The 16,441-nt window shown below is 43.5% G+C and overlaps 1 long non-coding RNA gene across 1 annotated transcript in view; it reads right to left on the minus strand.

Moving 5' to 3' along the window:
* Nucleotides 1–13,814, minus strand: part of LOC142657400 (uncharacterized) — a 78,983-nt gene extending 65,169 nt beyond the window's left edge. The window contains exons 1-2 of the long non-coding RNA XR_012849924.1: nt 13,537–13,814; nt 10,363–10,479 (exon numbers count right to left, since the gene is read on the minus strand). This is a non-coding gene — a long non-coding RNA (uncharacterized LOC142657400). The remainder of the gene's footprint in view (nt 1–10,362; nt 10,480–13,536) is intronic.
* Between the last annotated feature and the right edge of the window lie 2,627 nt (nt 13,815–16,441).

Below are 16,441 nucleotides of genomic sequence, written 5' to 3' on the forward strand. Positions count from 1 at the left end.
CAATCACCGCGCTGAGCGAGGTCTCACTTATAATATCAGGACATGCGGCACTTTCTTGCTCACTCCCAGGAGTGCCACTCGCATTCACTTCATCAGTACTGCACATAGAGTCTACTGCAGTTAACCCCTCGTCAGCTGGCACACATTTCTCTGCAGCTTTAGCAGCATTTGTGTTGGCTGATTGCACAGACCCCACACATGATGAGAGATGTGAACCTCCAGCCACCGCACACTCATATCTTCCAGGGTTTCCCTGCTCCACAATATTATACACAGTCTTATAGTCAGTGTCTTTTTTTGCAATGATATTTTTTCTCTTCACAGTTTGGGCTCTGGTCTCCCTTTTGTTCTTAATTGCCCAGTTCTTTATTTTGGGTACTGTGCATGATTCTTTCTGCAATCTCTCCTTCAATATCACCAGCTCACGTGTGCAAACATCCAGACACTCACATTTCATCAGCTTTGCCTTTGGATCAGTCTCTTGGTTAATTTCAGTTCTCAATTTGCGAACTTGCATTTCCATTTGAAAGATATTTTTCTTTGTCATTTTTGTGCACAATTCACCAACATCATGAGATTCAGTTGACTCACCAGCCACCATTTCCAGATCATCACCTCCACCATCTCCATGCTGCAGGTCAAACTCCAGATTCTGGGCTTTCCCAGGATCATCAGCCCAGGACCCCTCCCCTCCACCTGGGTCAGAAGCCATGCATAGTCCTAACAGGGAGCTCACAAGCACACGTCTATCCTCTCCTATGGACAAGAGTAGAACTACTATAATACTGCCCCTATATACAGGAATATAACTACTATAATACTGCTCCTATATACAAGAATATAACTACTATAATACTGCCCCCTATATACAAGAATATAACTACTATAATACTGCCCCCTATATACAAGAATATAACTACTATAATACTGCCTCCTACATACAAGAATATAACTACTATAACACTGCCCCTATATACAAGAATATAACTACTATAATACTGCTCCTATATACAAGAATATAACTACTATAATACTGCTCCTATATACAAGAATATAACTACTATAATACTGCCCCTATATACAAGAATATAACTACTATAATACTGCCCCCTATATACAAGAATATAACTACTGTCCTATAATACTGCTCCTATATACAAGAATATAACTACTATAATACTGCCCCCTATGTATAAGAATATAACTACTATAATACTGCCCCCTATGTATAAGAATATAACTACTATAATACTGCCCCCTATATACAAGAATATAACTACTATAATACTGCTCCCTATATACAAGAATATAACTACTATAATACTGCCCCCTATATACAAGAATATAACTACTATAATACTTCCCCATATATACAAGAATATAACTACTATAATACTGCCCCTATATACAGGAATATAACTGCTATAATACTGCCCCTATATACAGGAATATAACTACTATAATACAGCCCCTATATACAAGAATATAACTACTATACTACTGCCCACTATATACAAGAATATAACTACTATAATACTGCCCACTATATACAAGAATATAACTACTATAATACTGCCCCTATATACAGGAATATAACTGCTATAATACTGCCCCTATATACAGGAATATAACTACTATAATACAGCCCCTATATACAAGAATATAACTACTATACTACTGCCCACTATATACAAGAATATAACTACTATAATACTGCCCACTATATACAAGAATATAATTACAATAATACTGCCCCCTATATACAAGAATATAACTACTATAATACTGCCCCTATATACAAGAATATAACTACTATAATACTGCCCCTCTATACAAGAATATAACTACTATAATACTGCCTCCTATATACAAGAATATAACTACTATAATACTGCCCCCTATATACAAGAATATAACTACTATAATACTGCTCCCTATATACAAGAATATAACTATTATAATACTGCCCACTATATACAAGAATATAACTACTATAATACTGCCCACTATATACAAGAATATAACTACTATAATACTGCCCACTATATACAAGAATATAATTACAATAATACTGCCCCCTATATACAAGAGGGGGCCCGGCGAGCGACACGGGCCCCCTCATGCCGCGGGCCCCGTAGCATCCGCTACGTCTGCTACCGCGGTAGTTACGCCACTGTCCAGGCCTCCTTGTGGCTATTGGCTGGTTGTCTTTACATTACTTTAAGATTCTGTTTTTATCTCAGACAATTTTTTTGCAGATCTAATTAAAGTGCTTTTCAGAAGAGCGTTTTCCGAGTGATGAGACTTCGCAGTCAGATTAATGGCGGTTTGAAGAAAAACACAATCAGATTTCATTCATTTCCAATCAGACCAGAGGTAACCCTGCTCCTCGGAGTCTATAACTATTTTCTATCATATTTGTGAATCATACTAATTGCATCCAACAAGCAGCTTTCTGTCATGGACCCTGTGAAATAACGAGAAGTTATCGAGGCTGCAAATATTTCCATTGAATTCCGATCTTATTTATTCGCTGCTAAAGCTTAAAGTTTCTAGTCACAGCCCGGGCAGCCATTGTTTTAGTCAGAAACATCTTTTGATATTGTTTGTCTCTTTGGCCCTAAATATCACCAGTAAAACTGAGGAGCGAAAATAGGCGGAAGGTTAAATTGGCAAGAGAAAGAGAGAAGGGGAGGGAATGGAAGGGAAAAGTGGGATGGGAAGGGGATATGGAAGTAAGGGAGAGGGAAGGGTAAAATAAACAAGTAGAGATAAGGTAAGGTGAGAGGAAAGGAGAGGAGTGGGGAAAAAGAGAAAAGTGGAAGAGATTGAGTGGAAGAGAAGGAAGGGAAGGGAGGAAAAGGGAGAAGAGGAGAGGGAAGGGAAGGGAAGGAAAAGAGGCAAAGGGAATGAGAGGGAAGGGAAAGAGGGGTGGAAGGAAAGAGAAAGGATATAGAAGGGAAACAAATAAGGGGGGAGAAAAAAGTAAAGGAGAGGGAAGAAGAGGGAATGGTAAGATAGGGAAAGAAAGAGAAGAGTAAAGAAAAGTAGAGGGAAGAAAGTTGTTTGGAAATAGAAGGAAGGAGGAGAAAGGGAAGTAGAGGAAAGGGAAGTGTAACGGCTGCCGCGCCGTTCCCCGGCGTTCCCACGTCCTCTGCTCCGGTTCCTGCGCCCTCCCTCATCAGCTGCTCGTCCTGAGCTCCACTTACCTGGTCCGGACGCTCTGCTGGCCCTGGACGGCGTCAGGTGAGTGCAGCCATTACCTCCTTCCGCGGTCGGCATCCTCGATGTGCGGCTGCAGTCACTAGAGGGCGCGCGCGCTGACTCGTCCTGCCTTAAAGGGCCAGCGCGCACCTTAATTCCCAGAACTTCCTATTTAAGGTTCCACCTCCCTTCCATCCCTGCTTGTTCAACCAAGTTCCCCGTGAGTTCCATGTGCCCTAGTTCCCTGTTTCCGTTCCTTCTGCCTTTTGTCCGGATTTCCCGTTACTGACCTCTGCTTGAACTTGACTATCCTTGTCTGCCGTCTGCCTTGACCTATTGCTGCCATACCCGTTACGACGTCTGCTGCCTGTCCTGACTTCTGCCTATCTATCCGACCGCCTCTACCCGTTGTGCCAAGCGTTGCCTGGGTTCCACGCACCATCTCCCAGACGACACCAAGGATCCAAGAACAAACGGGTGAGAACTGTTATAGGAAGGAGGGCAGCAATAGAGAGGGAAGAAAGGAAAAGAGATGGAAGCAAAGGAAAGGGAAAGACAGGGGAGAATCAAAGAGAAGGGAAGGATATAGAAGGGAAACATAGGTAAGATAGGGAAAGAAAGAGTAAAATGAATAAAAGTAGAGGGAAGAAAGGAGATGGAAAATAGAAGGAAGGAGGAGAAAGGGACGGAGATGGAAGCAATGGAGAGGGAAGAATGGGAAACAGATGGAAGCAATGGAAAGGGTAAGAGAGGGAAAGGATGGAGAGGAAACAAGAAATAGGAGAGAGAAGGGAAATAGAGGAAAGGGAAATAGATCAAAAGGGAGAAGAGGGAAGGGGAGGAGAGGGAGGGGATGGAGAGGGTAGGATAGAGAAGAAACGAAGAGTTAATTGAACTATAGGGAAAGAAAGAAGTGGGAAGTGGAAGAGATTGAGTAGAGGAGAAGGAAGGAGAGGGAGGGGAGGATCAGAAAGGGGAGGAGAAGGAAGAGAAAGTGGCGAAGGGAAGGAGAGGGGGAAGGAAGAGAAGGGAAGGATATGGAATGGAAACAGGTAGGAGGAGAAGAAAGGAGAGAAGAGAGAAGGGAAAGGGAGGCAAAGAGAGGGAAGGGGAGAAGAGGGGAGGAAAACAGAGGGAAGGAGAGAAGGAAGGGAGGAGAGGGAAAATAGAAGGGAAGGAGAGGGGAGTGGAGGAGAGGGAAGGGAAAAAGAGAAGGGAAGAATAATAATATTCTTTATTTATATATCGCTTTCATATTCCGCACAATTTACAATTCAGACGGTGCAGGCAATACCAGACATTACATAGGGACAAACTGATTAACAATTCTAGCAAGAGGAGTAAGGGGCACAAGAACTTACAATTTATGTGAAAAAAGGGGTGACCCAAAATGTATAAAGTGCTTGTTTAGTACAATGGCCCAGCCACAGAAGCCCATTGGAGATCATGTGATCATTTTTTTAAATCTGTAAAATAACTACCGGCAGTCGCCATTTTACCACAATTCTTGTCCTGCAAACCCCAAAAGTTTCCGATTTTGCTGAAACCGATTTATGTAGAATCAATTTGCTCTGCATTTAATATATATTATTAAAGTCGGAGCTCCATTTTACTGATACGTAGACTAAGAATTCATTGATAAAAAACTGTCTACCTGCAGTCACCACTAGAGGGAGCTCAGAACCTAACTTCATAGCTCAATGTACTACAGTATGACGCTCCCCCTAGTGGTGACTGCAGGAATACAGTATTTTATCAGTTAGCTCTGTATGTATGCAGGGGTTTTAGAGCTCTGAATTGGAGAAAAAGAGATCTGACCACTATAAAGACATATGAACCCACTTAATTAAAACAAAATGGTGTTCAAGAGTGGCTTTACTTTTATCCAGTAGAAAGATTCCTAGTAAATAAATTCAATCTAAGGAACACTTCTATATAAAAGCTGCAGGACTCAGTTTATGGCTGAAGGAAGAAATTAGTTTAATTGCCGTCTGTCAATCTCATCATTCTTTCTGTTCACTGAATTAAGGGGTAAAAAAAAGCGAAGCTTTTAATTAGTGCAAATTAATAAATATCTGGAGTCGCGCTGGGCCCTGTTCAGAAGCAGGTGAGGAGTACGAGACGCATGTTAAACATAATAACGTGTTAAAACTGACAAGGAAAATTGACGCTTTTACGAATAACTTACGCTCCGCAGGAAAAGAATATAGTTAGCGAAATGCGACAGTGAATCGGTCTGGGATTGACATTTTACTTTCATACATTCTGTACCTTACGTGTCACAATCAAGATATACAATGATACACAGAGATTCTAAAACTATGAGATTGATATTGTGAGGTCATGAAAAGAGCAATTAAGCAACCAATCAGTATGCAATAGATAAATACAGAAAAATAAAACATGCCCCCCTTATGCCAGCATGCTCCATATCACGATATACAAGACGATGTATAACTTATACCAGCTGTACATATATAATTATATACAGAAGATACCCAGGTTATACCAGCATGCTCCATATCACTATATACAAGAAGATGTATAACTTATACCAGCTGTACATATATAATTATATACAGAAGATACCCAGGTTATACCAGCATGCTCCATATCACGATATACAAGACGATGTATAACTTATACCAGCTGTACATATATAATTATATACAGAAGATACCCAGGTTATACCAGCATGCTCCATATCACTATATACAGGAAGATGTATAACTTATACCAGCTGTACATATATAATTATATACAGGAGATACCCAGGTTATACCAGCATGCTCAATATCACTGTATACAAGAAGATGTATAACTTATACCAGCTGTACATATATAATTATATACAGAAGATACCCGGGTTATACCAGCATGCTCCATATCACTATATACAAGAAGATGTATAACTTATACCAGCTGTACATATATAATTATATACAGAAGATACCCGGGTTATACCAGCATGCTCCATATCACTATATACAAGAAGATGTATAACTTATACCAGCTGTACATATATAATTATATACAGAAGATACCCAGGTTATACCAGCGTGCTCCATATCACTATATACAAGAAGATGTATAACTTATACCAGCTGTACATATATAATTATATAAAGAAGATGCCCAGGTTATACCAGCATGCTCCATATCACTATATACAAGAAGATGTATAACTTATACCAGCTGTACATATATAATTATACACAGAAGATACTCCGGTTATACCAGCATGCTCCATATCACTATATACAAGAAGATGTATAACTTATACCAGCTGTACATATATAATTATATACAGAATATGCCCAGGTTATACCAGAATGCTCCATATCACTATATACAAGAAGATGTATAACTTATACCAGCTGTACATATATAATTATATACAGAAGATGCCCAGGTTATACCAGCATGCTCCATATCACTATATACAGGAAGATGTATAACTTATACCAGCTGCACATATATAATTATATACAGAAGATACCCAGGTTATACCAGCATGCTTCATATCACTATATACAAGAAGATGTATAACTTATACCGGCTGTACATATATAATTATATACAGAAGATACCCAGGTTATACCAGCATGCTCCATATCACTATATACAAGAAGATGTATAACTTATACCAGCTGTACATATATAATTATATACAGAAGATACCCAGGTTATTCCAGCATGCTCCATATCACTGTATACAGGAAGATGTATAACTTATACCAGCTGTACATATATAATTATATACAGAAGATACCCAGGTTATACCAGCATGCTCCATATCACTATATACAAGAAGATGTATAACTTATACCAGCTGTACATATATAATTATATACAGAAGATACCCAGGTTATACCAGCATGCTCCATATCACTATATACAAGAAGATGTATAACTTATACCAGCTGTACATATATAATTATATACAGAAGATACCCAGGTTATACCAGCATGCTCCATATCACTATATACAAGTAGAAGCTGTAGCACACAGGATTAGATATAAAGTGGCCGCTATAATCCTCTTGTCCTCTCCATCAGCAGACAACTCAAGATGGTGATGATACGCAGCGCACTGTAAGTTGTGATTTTCCTACTGTAAATGAGCCGGATCCAGCTGGGCTAAATGTAGCGTAAAACCTGTTTTCAATAGTATATTGAATAAATAAGGCGAGAAAGTCTGAAAAAAAGAGGCAAAATGTATGCAAGCAAAACACTGCAGCCACATCAGGCCCCGCTGATAAAACCACGTGTTCCGGGGAGGGTCATTCATATCCTACAGTGAATTAAATGTTCTTTTATAAAGGGGTTAAAAAAAACGCACTCCAAAATTTCGCTTTCCAGTTGTTGCAAAACTACAATTATCAGCATGCCCTGACAGCCTGCGGCTCCATGCTGAGAGTTGTAGTTTCACAACAGCTGGAGAACTGCAGGCGCAGGACCAGAACACAGTCAGCAGATTAACAATGGACATGAGGCCAACCAGGGCTGGGTCTCCTCTCTCCAAGTGCATGGCATTATTGAGCATTTCAAAAGTGGTTGTCTGCTTACATAACCCCGTTTTATTAGAAGGGCTCCCCGAAAATAAACTGATCACAGTGTGTCCCCCTGCTGGGACCAACAGCGATCACCTGTAATCTGTGTGGGAGATCTGGCAGCAAGTGTTCAATTTTCCTGCAGCTCCACCACAGGTGAAATGAAGCATTACACTGTGCCCCTTTTAATCTATGTGCTGTCCTTGTATTGCATGAATGTGCCGGGTCCTCCAGAGACACTCTTTGTAGCCTCTCTCCATTCTGGCTTTTAGATAAGAGTCCTGAAAGGGGAAGACTTGAAAATGGGTTTTAATTGGAATCTGACACTGTACCTTTAAACCTTGATTTATTAAATCCCCTACAAGGTTTACGAGGGCTTTCGAGTGTGCAAATGAAATGTTTGCTGCATATTGTCTGTAGAGAAATGCATCTCCTGCTCGCCTGCGTTCTCTTGATGATTGCAGCCTGATTTCTATCTGTCAGGGCCAAGTGGGCAGCAAGCCAGGAATCCGAGAGGGAAAAAATGAGCTTTCTGGATGTAGCCAAAATCATCGCCCTTCTATCCGAGCCCAGAGTCCCAGCTTGCATCAAAATAACACAAGAACATTAGAATACATTTTCCATTACCGGAGAGGAGCGGCGGCGGCGGCTGTAGAGCGGCTCCGTGTAACCTGTACTTATACTTCTGATAAGAAACACAAGGCAAATTGAACTCTTAAGTGAGCTGCCGAAAGTCGACCTTGCAGGAAGGGGACACAGATCAATTTCAGCTTAAATGACCGGATTATGAATAGATGTACAAATATATGTGTCTGCACGTAACACTCAGACAGAATGAAGATCAGAAGACGGTGGCGATTACAATGCGAGTCACAACAAATGTAATGGGAAGGGACAGTATAATATAGTATGGTAAACTTCCTGCAGATCCTGAGCTACATCCTGTATTATACTCCAGAGCTGCACTCACTATTCTGCTGGTGGAGTCACTGTGTACATACATTAGATTACCTATTCTGTACTGATCCTGAGTTACATCCTGTATTATACTCCAGAGCTGCACTCACTATTCTGCTGGTGGAGTCACTGTGTACATACATTACATTACTTACCTTGTACTGATTCTGAGTTACATCCTGTATTATACTCCAGAGCTGCACTCACTATTCTGCTGGTGGAGTCACTGTGTACATACATTAAATTACTCAATCTGTACTGATCCTGAGTTATATCCTGTATTATACTCCAGAGCTGCACTCACTATTCTGCTGGTGGAGTCACTGTGTACATACATTACATTACTTATCCTGTACTGATCCTGAGTTACATCCTGTATTATACTCCAGAGCTGCACTCACAATTCTGGAGGCTTCAGAACCCTAAATATCCCATCATTACCAGTTTGTTCCTTGTCTACTCGTAGTTGGCGCTGCATTCTTGGCAATGTTGTCTTTATACCAGGCCCTGTAGTCATTTGATTAAGAAAAAAAACTTACTACCCCCCTCTCCCCTCTGCATTATAGGAGCTCAGCTAAGCTGTCAGGAGAGTGTTTGACTAAAAACTTCTCCCTAATACCTCTAACAAATCCAACTCTGCTTCTTCTGATGAACTTATTCTTAAAATATCTGACAAATTCACAACTGTTACATCTGACAAACTTCTACTTCTAACAAAGCCACCCTTGCTACATTTGACAAACTAATCTGTAAAGGATCTGCCAGGCCCAGCCTTGGGGTTAACGCCCATAGGTAATCAGTCTGCACCTGCTTCTATGTCTGTGAGACTGACTCCATCTTCCACCACTCAGGGTGGCAGGCTTAGGAGTGGGAGAGCCTATCACAGCCTGGCCAGACGGACCTAGCTCCCGCCCTCTGTCTATTTATACCTGCCTTTCCTGTTCCTCCTTTGCTTGTGATTCTTCTCGTTTGGTTTCCTGGCCCTGCTGCAGCTTCTTGTACTATTGTCCTTGCTTCATATTGACCCCGGCTTGCTGACTACTCTCCTGCTCTGCGTTTGGTACCTCGTACACTCCTGGTTTGACTCGGCTTGTTCACTACTCTCCTGCTCTGCGTTTGGCACCTCGTACTCTCCTGGTTTGACTCGGCTTGTTCACTTCTCTTGTTGCTCAAGGTGTTGCCGTGGGCAACTGCCCCTCTCTCCCCCTAGCTCTGTGTACCCTTGTCTGTTTGTCTGTCGTGCACTTATTGAGTGTAGGGACCGTCGCCCAGTTGTACCCCGTCGCCTAGGGCGGGTCGTTGCAAGTAGGCAGGGACTGAGTGGCGGGTAGATTAGGGCTCACTTGTCTGTCTCCCCACCCCCGTCATTACATAATCACTGTGAAAACTGAAAAAACGCACTTCTGCTACATATGACAAATTAATGTTTTAGTACTTTGGATAAACTCAGCTGTGTTACGTTTGAGAAACTCAGCTCTACTACATCTGTAGTGTATTATAACAGGGAAATTGTCCAGGTAAAAGTCAACTGTAAAGGAGTGAAAGTGTTAGACTTGTGAACCGAGAGGGGAAAAATGACATTGTGAGTGACATAAACTGAGTAACAGGGGGAAAGTGACCCCCTCCGGCGGAGCCATAGTAAATGTACCTGACAAAATGTCACCTCCAATGTCCTTCATCCACTAAGCTGTCATTTAGGATCCATCAGGATTCTTACTGGATGGTGAGACATCTTCACCTCTGTCTCTCATTCTCCCGCATCAACCTGGGGAAAAAAAATCTCTTCCTAAAATAACTTTCTCAGTGGCCCGGGTATAAGCACTCCTCCCCCATCTCCCTGCCTCCCTCTCCTTGCCTCCCTCTCCCTGCCACCCTCTCCCTGTCACCCTCTCCCTGCCACCCTCTCCCTGCCTCCCTCTTCCTGCCACACTCTCCCTACCTCCCTCTTCCTGCCACACTCTCCCTGCCTCCCTCTTCCTGCCTCCCTCTTCCTGCCTCCCTCTTCCTGCCTCCCTCTCCCTGCCTCCCTCTCCCTGCCACCCTCTCCCTGCTTCCCTCTCCCTGCCACCCACTCCCTGCATCTCTCTCTGCCTCCATCTCGCTGCCTCCCTCTCCCTGCCTCCCTCTCCCTGCCTCCCTCTCCCTGCCACCCTCTCCCTGCTTCCCTCTCCCTGCCACCCACTCCCTGCATCTCTCTCTGCCTCCATCTCGCTGCCTCCCTCTCCCTGCCTTCCTCTCCTTGCCTCCCACTCCCTGCCTTCCTCTCCCTGTGTCTCTCTCTGCCTTCCTCTCCCTGCCACCCTCTCCCAGCCTCCCACTCCCTGCCTTCCTCTCCCTGCGTCTCTCTCTGCCTTCCTCTCCTTGCCTTCCTCTCCCTGCCTCCCTCTCCCTGCCTCCCTCTCCCTGCCTCCCTCTCCCTGCCTTCCTCTCCCTGCCTCTCCCTGCCTCCTTCTCCCTGCCTTCCTCTCCCTGCCACTCTCTCCCTGCCTTCCTCTCCCTGCCTTCCTCTCCCTGCCACTCTCTCCCTGCCTTCCTCTCCCTGCCTCCCTCTCCCTAGCTTCCTTTCCCTGCCTTCCTCTCCCTGCCTTCCTCTCCCTGCCTTCCTCTGCCTTCCTTCCTCTCCCTGCCTCCCTCTCCCTGCCACCCTCTCCCTGCCACCCTCTCCCTGCCTCCCTCTCCCTGCCACTCTCTCCCTGCCTCCCTCTCCCTGCCACTCTCTCCCTGCCTCTCTCTCCCTGCCTCTCTCTCCCTGCCTCCCTCTCCCTGCCTCCCTTCCTTCCTCTCCCTGCCTCCGTCTCCCTTCCTTCCTCTCCCTGCCTCCATCTCCCTCTCCCTGCCTCCCTCTCTCTGCCTCCCTCTCCCTGCCTCCCTCTCCCTGCCTCCCTCTCCCTGCCTCCCTCTCCCTTCCTTCCTCTCCCTGCCTCCGTCTCCCTTCCTTCCTTCCTCTCCCTGCCTCCATCTCCCTCTCCCTGCCTCCCTCTCCCTGCCTTCCTCTCCCTGCCTCCCTCTCCCTGCCTTCCTCTCCCTGGCTTCCTTTCCCTGCCTCTCTTTCCCTGCCTTCCTATCTCAGTCCCCACCTCTTTCATTCCCCCCTCTCCCTGCTCAGGCTTCGGTGGGTTCTGACATGGCGATGTGATGGGTTTGTAATTTTTCTTTAATTTATGCTCAGAAATCATGCATAAATAATCAGTAAATTTTTCCTTGCACCTGATTTAAGCTCCCTCTTAAAGAGACGGACGTGATATCCTCATTTTCATATGTAGCGGTGAATGGCTCAAGGGCCTGTTTACTTAAGTGGTTGGTATTAAAGTTTAACCGATTCACGCCCGCGGAGGCTCCAGTACATGGTTGGGACATGTAATCCTGTGTTGGGGCAAATCAGAACTGTGTTGCTGGCCTTCGCTCCTGTGAGTGTTTCATTTTTCATCATTAAGTCGTATTGCAAATATTTGCACATGGCATAATCCCCTTGTGCAGAAAATTCATGAATCCATCACGTATAAATACTCAGCAGTGGAGTGAGCCTAATATCCAGGGGCGTAGCTAAAGGCTCATGGGCCCAGGTGCAAACTTTGAGTTTGGGCCCCCCTACGCATCTTCTCTCTAACTTTCAGCTGCATTACTGGGTCTCTAAAGTAACCCCTCAAAACAAAAATATATACATCAGAGACGAATAAAACAACTTTTATAACACGGCAGGCTTAAAGCGGCGCAGTTCCATGTATGATAGTATACCTAAATAATGAAGTCACCAAATAAAGGTCATATACCAGCTCTACACAGTGAAAAATTAATACACTACAGTTGTATCCCGATTTCCCTTTTCTACTCTATCCATGCCAGACCGGCATGACTTCTTCCAGCCACCACTTGTCTCTTCACACAAACTACAAATTATGCTGTTAGCCCCAATAGCCCTCTTAGTGCCCTCTCCACCTTAATAGTGGCCCCATTTGTGCCCCAAACTGTACTAGTGCCCCCTTTTGTTCCCTACAAAGTAATAGTGCCCCCACCACAAAATCAGAATGCCTTTTTTGTGCCCCACAGTAATACCCTCCTTTGTGCCTTATACAGCCACAATACCAACTTTTTTGCCCCCCACAGTATATTTGATCATTCTCTTATTGCTGGAGGCGATCGAGAGACCAGGGGTCCCAAACCCTCTGAGCCTCCTCACTGCACCCCTGCAGTAAAGAGGAGCTTGAATGGAGCGGCTGTTGAGCATACGCCCGCCGCACCATTCACGGTCTATGACAATGACGTAAATAGACTTTGAATGGAGCAATGTAGAGTGCATGCACGATCACTGCTCCATTCAATGTCCTGCTTACAGTGAGGAGGAATGGGGGGGTTTGGAACCCCAGTTCTCATGATTGGTGGGTGTCCCAGCGAAAACAAAATGATCACTAAGGATAGGTGATAATTTATGATTCTGGCAAAAAAAACAACTTTATAAACCTTTAGGAGCAGCCTCTTTATTTTTTATAGTTTCCAATGGACACTGGCATAGCAGAGTTTCACATTACAGCACAGCTCCAGACCTCCAGTAATGTGCAATCATTCATGACCCACAGTAACCTCTAGCCCCCTTATCAGTGTCTTCCCGATAACTGGAGGCTGAGCTGTCCTGTGATGAATTATGACCCTCAGTAACCTCTTATCAGTGTCCTGTCTGCGCTGCTCTCACTGCTGAATCCTCCCGTTCTGTCCTCTATTTGCAGGATGGAAAGAACAGAGAGAGAGACAGCAAAGATCAAACAGTATAGGAAAAAACACTAAAGAGAGACAATGTAATTACAAGAGATGCCTGTCCAGAACTCACATGGATGCGGGGAAACGAGCAGGGATGAGACATGAGCTTTTTCCTTACACAGCGTGCGGCAGTGTGTGTATCTAGGCTCCTCCTCCCCTGTCTCCTCCAATCCAGTGCCTCAGAGCACAAGAAGGGAGGGGGAGTACACACGCTGATACACACAAGCTACTGCTCATGCGCTGTGTAAAGATCGATTTTATCTAAGAAGCAATGATACGGACACTAAGTGTGGCGAGGGGGGCCCGTGGGCCCCTCAGGCTTAGGGGCCCGGTCGCAACTGCGACCGCTGCGACCCCTATAGCTACGCCACTGCTAATATCATAGGTGGTGGAGTATGTAGCAGAGCACACGCCGAGTAATGGGAAATAACAGCTAAAAAGCTCTGCCCCCATAAATAAAAGAAATGTGCACACACATACACAGGCCCTCATACACACAAATATATACACACAAAAGCACTCACATAAACAAACACTGGCTCATAAACACACTCATACAAGTCCACATACACACATACACTGGTACATACATACATACACACATACATATATATATACACACACACACACACACACACAAATACATACATACATACACACAGACATACATATATACACACATACATACACACACACATACATATATACACACATACATACACACATACATACATACACACACATATATATATACATACATACACACACACATAGGTACATACACATACACAAACACATAGACATACATACATACATCGGTACATAAATACATACACTACCGTTCAAAAGTTTAGGGTCACTTAGAAATTTCCTTATTTTTGGAAGAAAAGCACAGTTTTTTCACTGAAGATAACATTAAATTAATCAGAAATACACTCTATACATTGTTAATGTGCTAAATGACTATTCTAGCTGCAAACGTCTGGTTTTGAATGCAATATCTACATAGGTGTATAGAGGCCCATTTCCAGCAACCATCATTCCAGTGTTCTAATGGTACACTGTGTTTGCTAACTGTGTTAGAAGGCTAATGGATGATTAGAAAACACTTGAAAACCCTTGTGCAATTATGTTAGCACCGCTGTAAACAGTTTTGCTGTTTAGAGGAGCTATAAAACTGACCTTCCTTTGAGCTAGTTGAGAATCTGGAGCATTACATTTGTGGGTTCGATTAAACTCTCAAAATGGCTAGAAAAAGAGAGCTTTCATGTGAAACTCGACAGTCTATTCTTGTTCTTAGAAATGAAGGCTATTCCATGCGAGAAATTGCCAAGAAACTGAAGATTTCCTACAACGGTGTGTACTACTCCCGTCAGAGGACAGCACACACAGGCTCTAACCAGAGTAGAAAGAGAAGTGGGAGGCCCCGCTGCACAACTGAGCAACAAGACAAGTACATTAGAGTCTCTAGTTTGAGAAATAGATGCCTCACAGGTCCTCAACTGGCAGCTTCATTAAATAGTACCCGCAAAACGCCAGTGTCAACGTCTACAGTGAAGAGGCGACTCCGGGATGTTGGCCTTCAGGGCAGAGTAGCAAAGAAAAAGCCATACCTGAGACTGGCTAATAAAAGGAAAAGACAGAGGAAGATTGGAAAAAAGTGTTATGGACAGACGAATGGAAGTTTGAGGTGTTTGGATCACACAGAAGAACATTTGTGAGACGCAGAACAACTGAAAAGATGCTGGAAGAGTGCCTGACGCCATCTGTCAAGCATGGGGGAGGTCATGTGATGGTCTGGGGTTGCTTTGGTGCTGGTAAAGTGGGAGATTTGTACAAGGTAAAAGGGATTTTGAATAAGGAAGGCTATCTCTACATTTTGCAACGCCATGCCATACCCTGTGGACAGCGCTTGATTGGAGCCAATTTCATCCTACAACAGGACAATGACCCAAAGCCACATCCAAATGATGCAAGAACTATTTAGGGAAGAAGCCGGCAGCTGGTATTCTATCTGTAATGGAGTGGCCAGCGCAGTCACCAGATCTCAACCCCATAGAGCTGTTGTGGGAGCAGCTTGACCGTATGGTACGCAAGAAGTGCCCATCAAGCCAATCCAACTTGTGGGAGGGGCTTCTGGAAGCATGGGGTGAAATTTCTCCCGATTACCTCAGCAAATTAACAGCTAGAATGCCAAAGGTCTGCAATGCTGGAATTGCTGCAAATGGAGCGACCAAAGCAAAGTCTGAAGGAGAAAATTATTATTTCAAATAAAAATCATTATTTCTAACCTTGTCAATGTCTGGACTATATTTTCTAGTCATTTTGCAACTCATTTGATAAATATAAGTGTGAGTTTTCATGGAAAACACAAAATTGTCTGGGTGACCCCAAACTTTTGAACGGTAGTGTACATACATACACACACACACATACATATATATACACACACACATACATACATACATACATACATACATACACACACACATACATACATACATACACGTACACATACATACATATATACACACATACATACATACATACATATATACACACATACATATATACACACATACATATATACACACACACATACACGTACATGCATACATACCGGGGACTGACTCATATAAACAGACATGCACGCACACACACACACTCATAAGAATTCACACACATACACGCACACATGCATAGACAGCCACTCATACACAGGCGCTCACACTCCTACTTGTATTTTTACATGTTTAGGGTTTTTTTACAGGTTTTTTCATGCATTGTCCAAAATCTTACAAAATCTGCATGCGAGAGTCTATACCTAAACTCTGACACAGGCAGTCATACACATAAATACATATATAGGCAGCCATACATACATACTTACTCACTTACTCATGCGTACTCACCGTACAGGCGCTCTCTCATACTCACAAAAACATATGGCCTTATTCACACGAACGTGTCCGTGT

Source organism: Rhinoderma darwinii, chromosome 7, assembly GCF_050947455.1.
Source record: "Rhinoderma darwinii isolate aRhiDar2 chromosome 7, aRhiDar2.hap1, whole genome shotgun sequence".
In the NCBI taxonomy this organism is placed as follows: domain Eukaryota; kingdom Metazoa; phylum Chordata; class Amphibia; order Anura; family Rhinodermatidae; genus Rhinoderma; species Rhinoderma darwinii.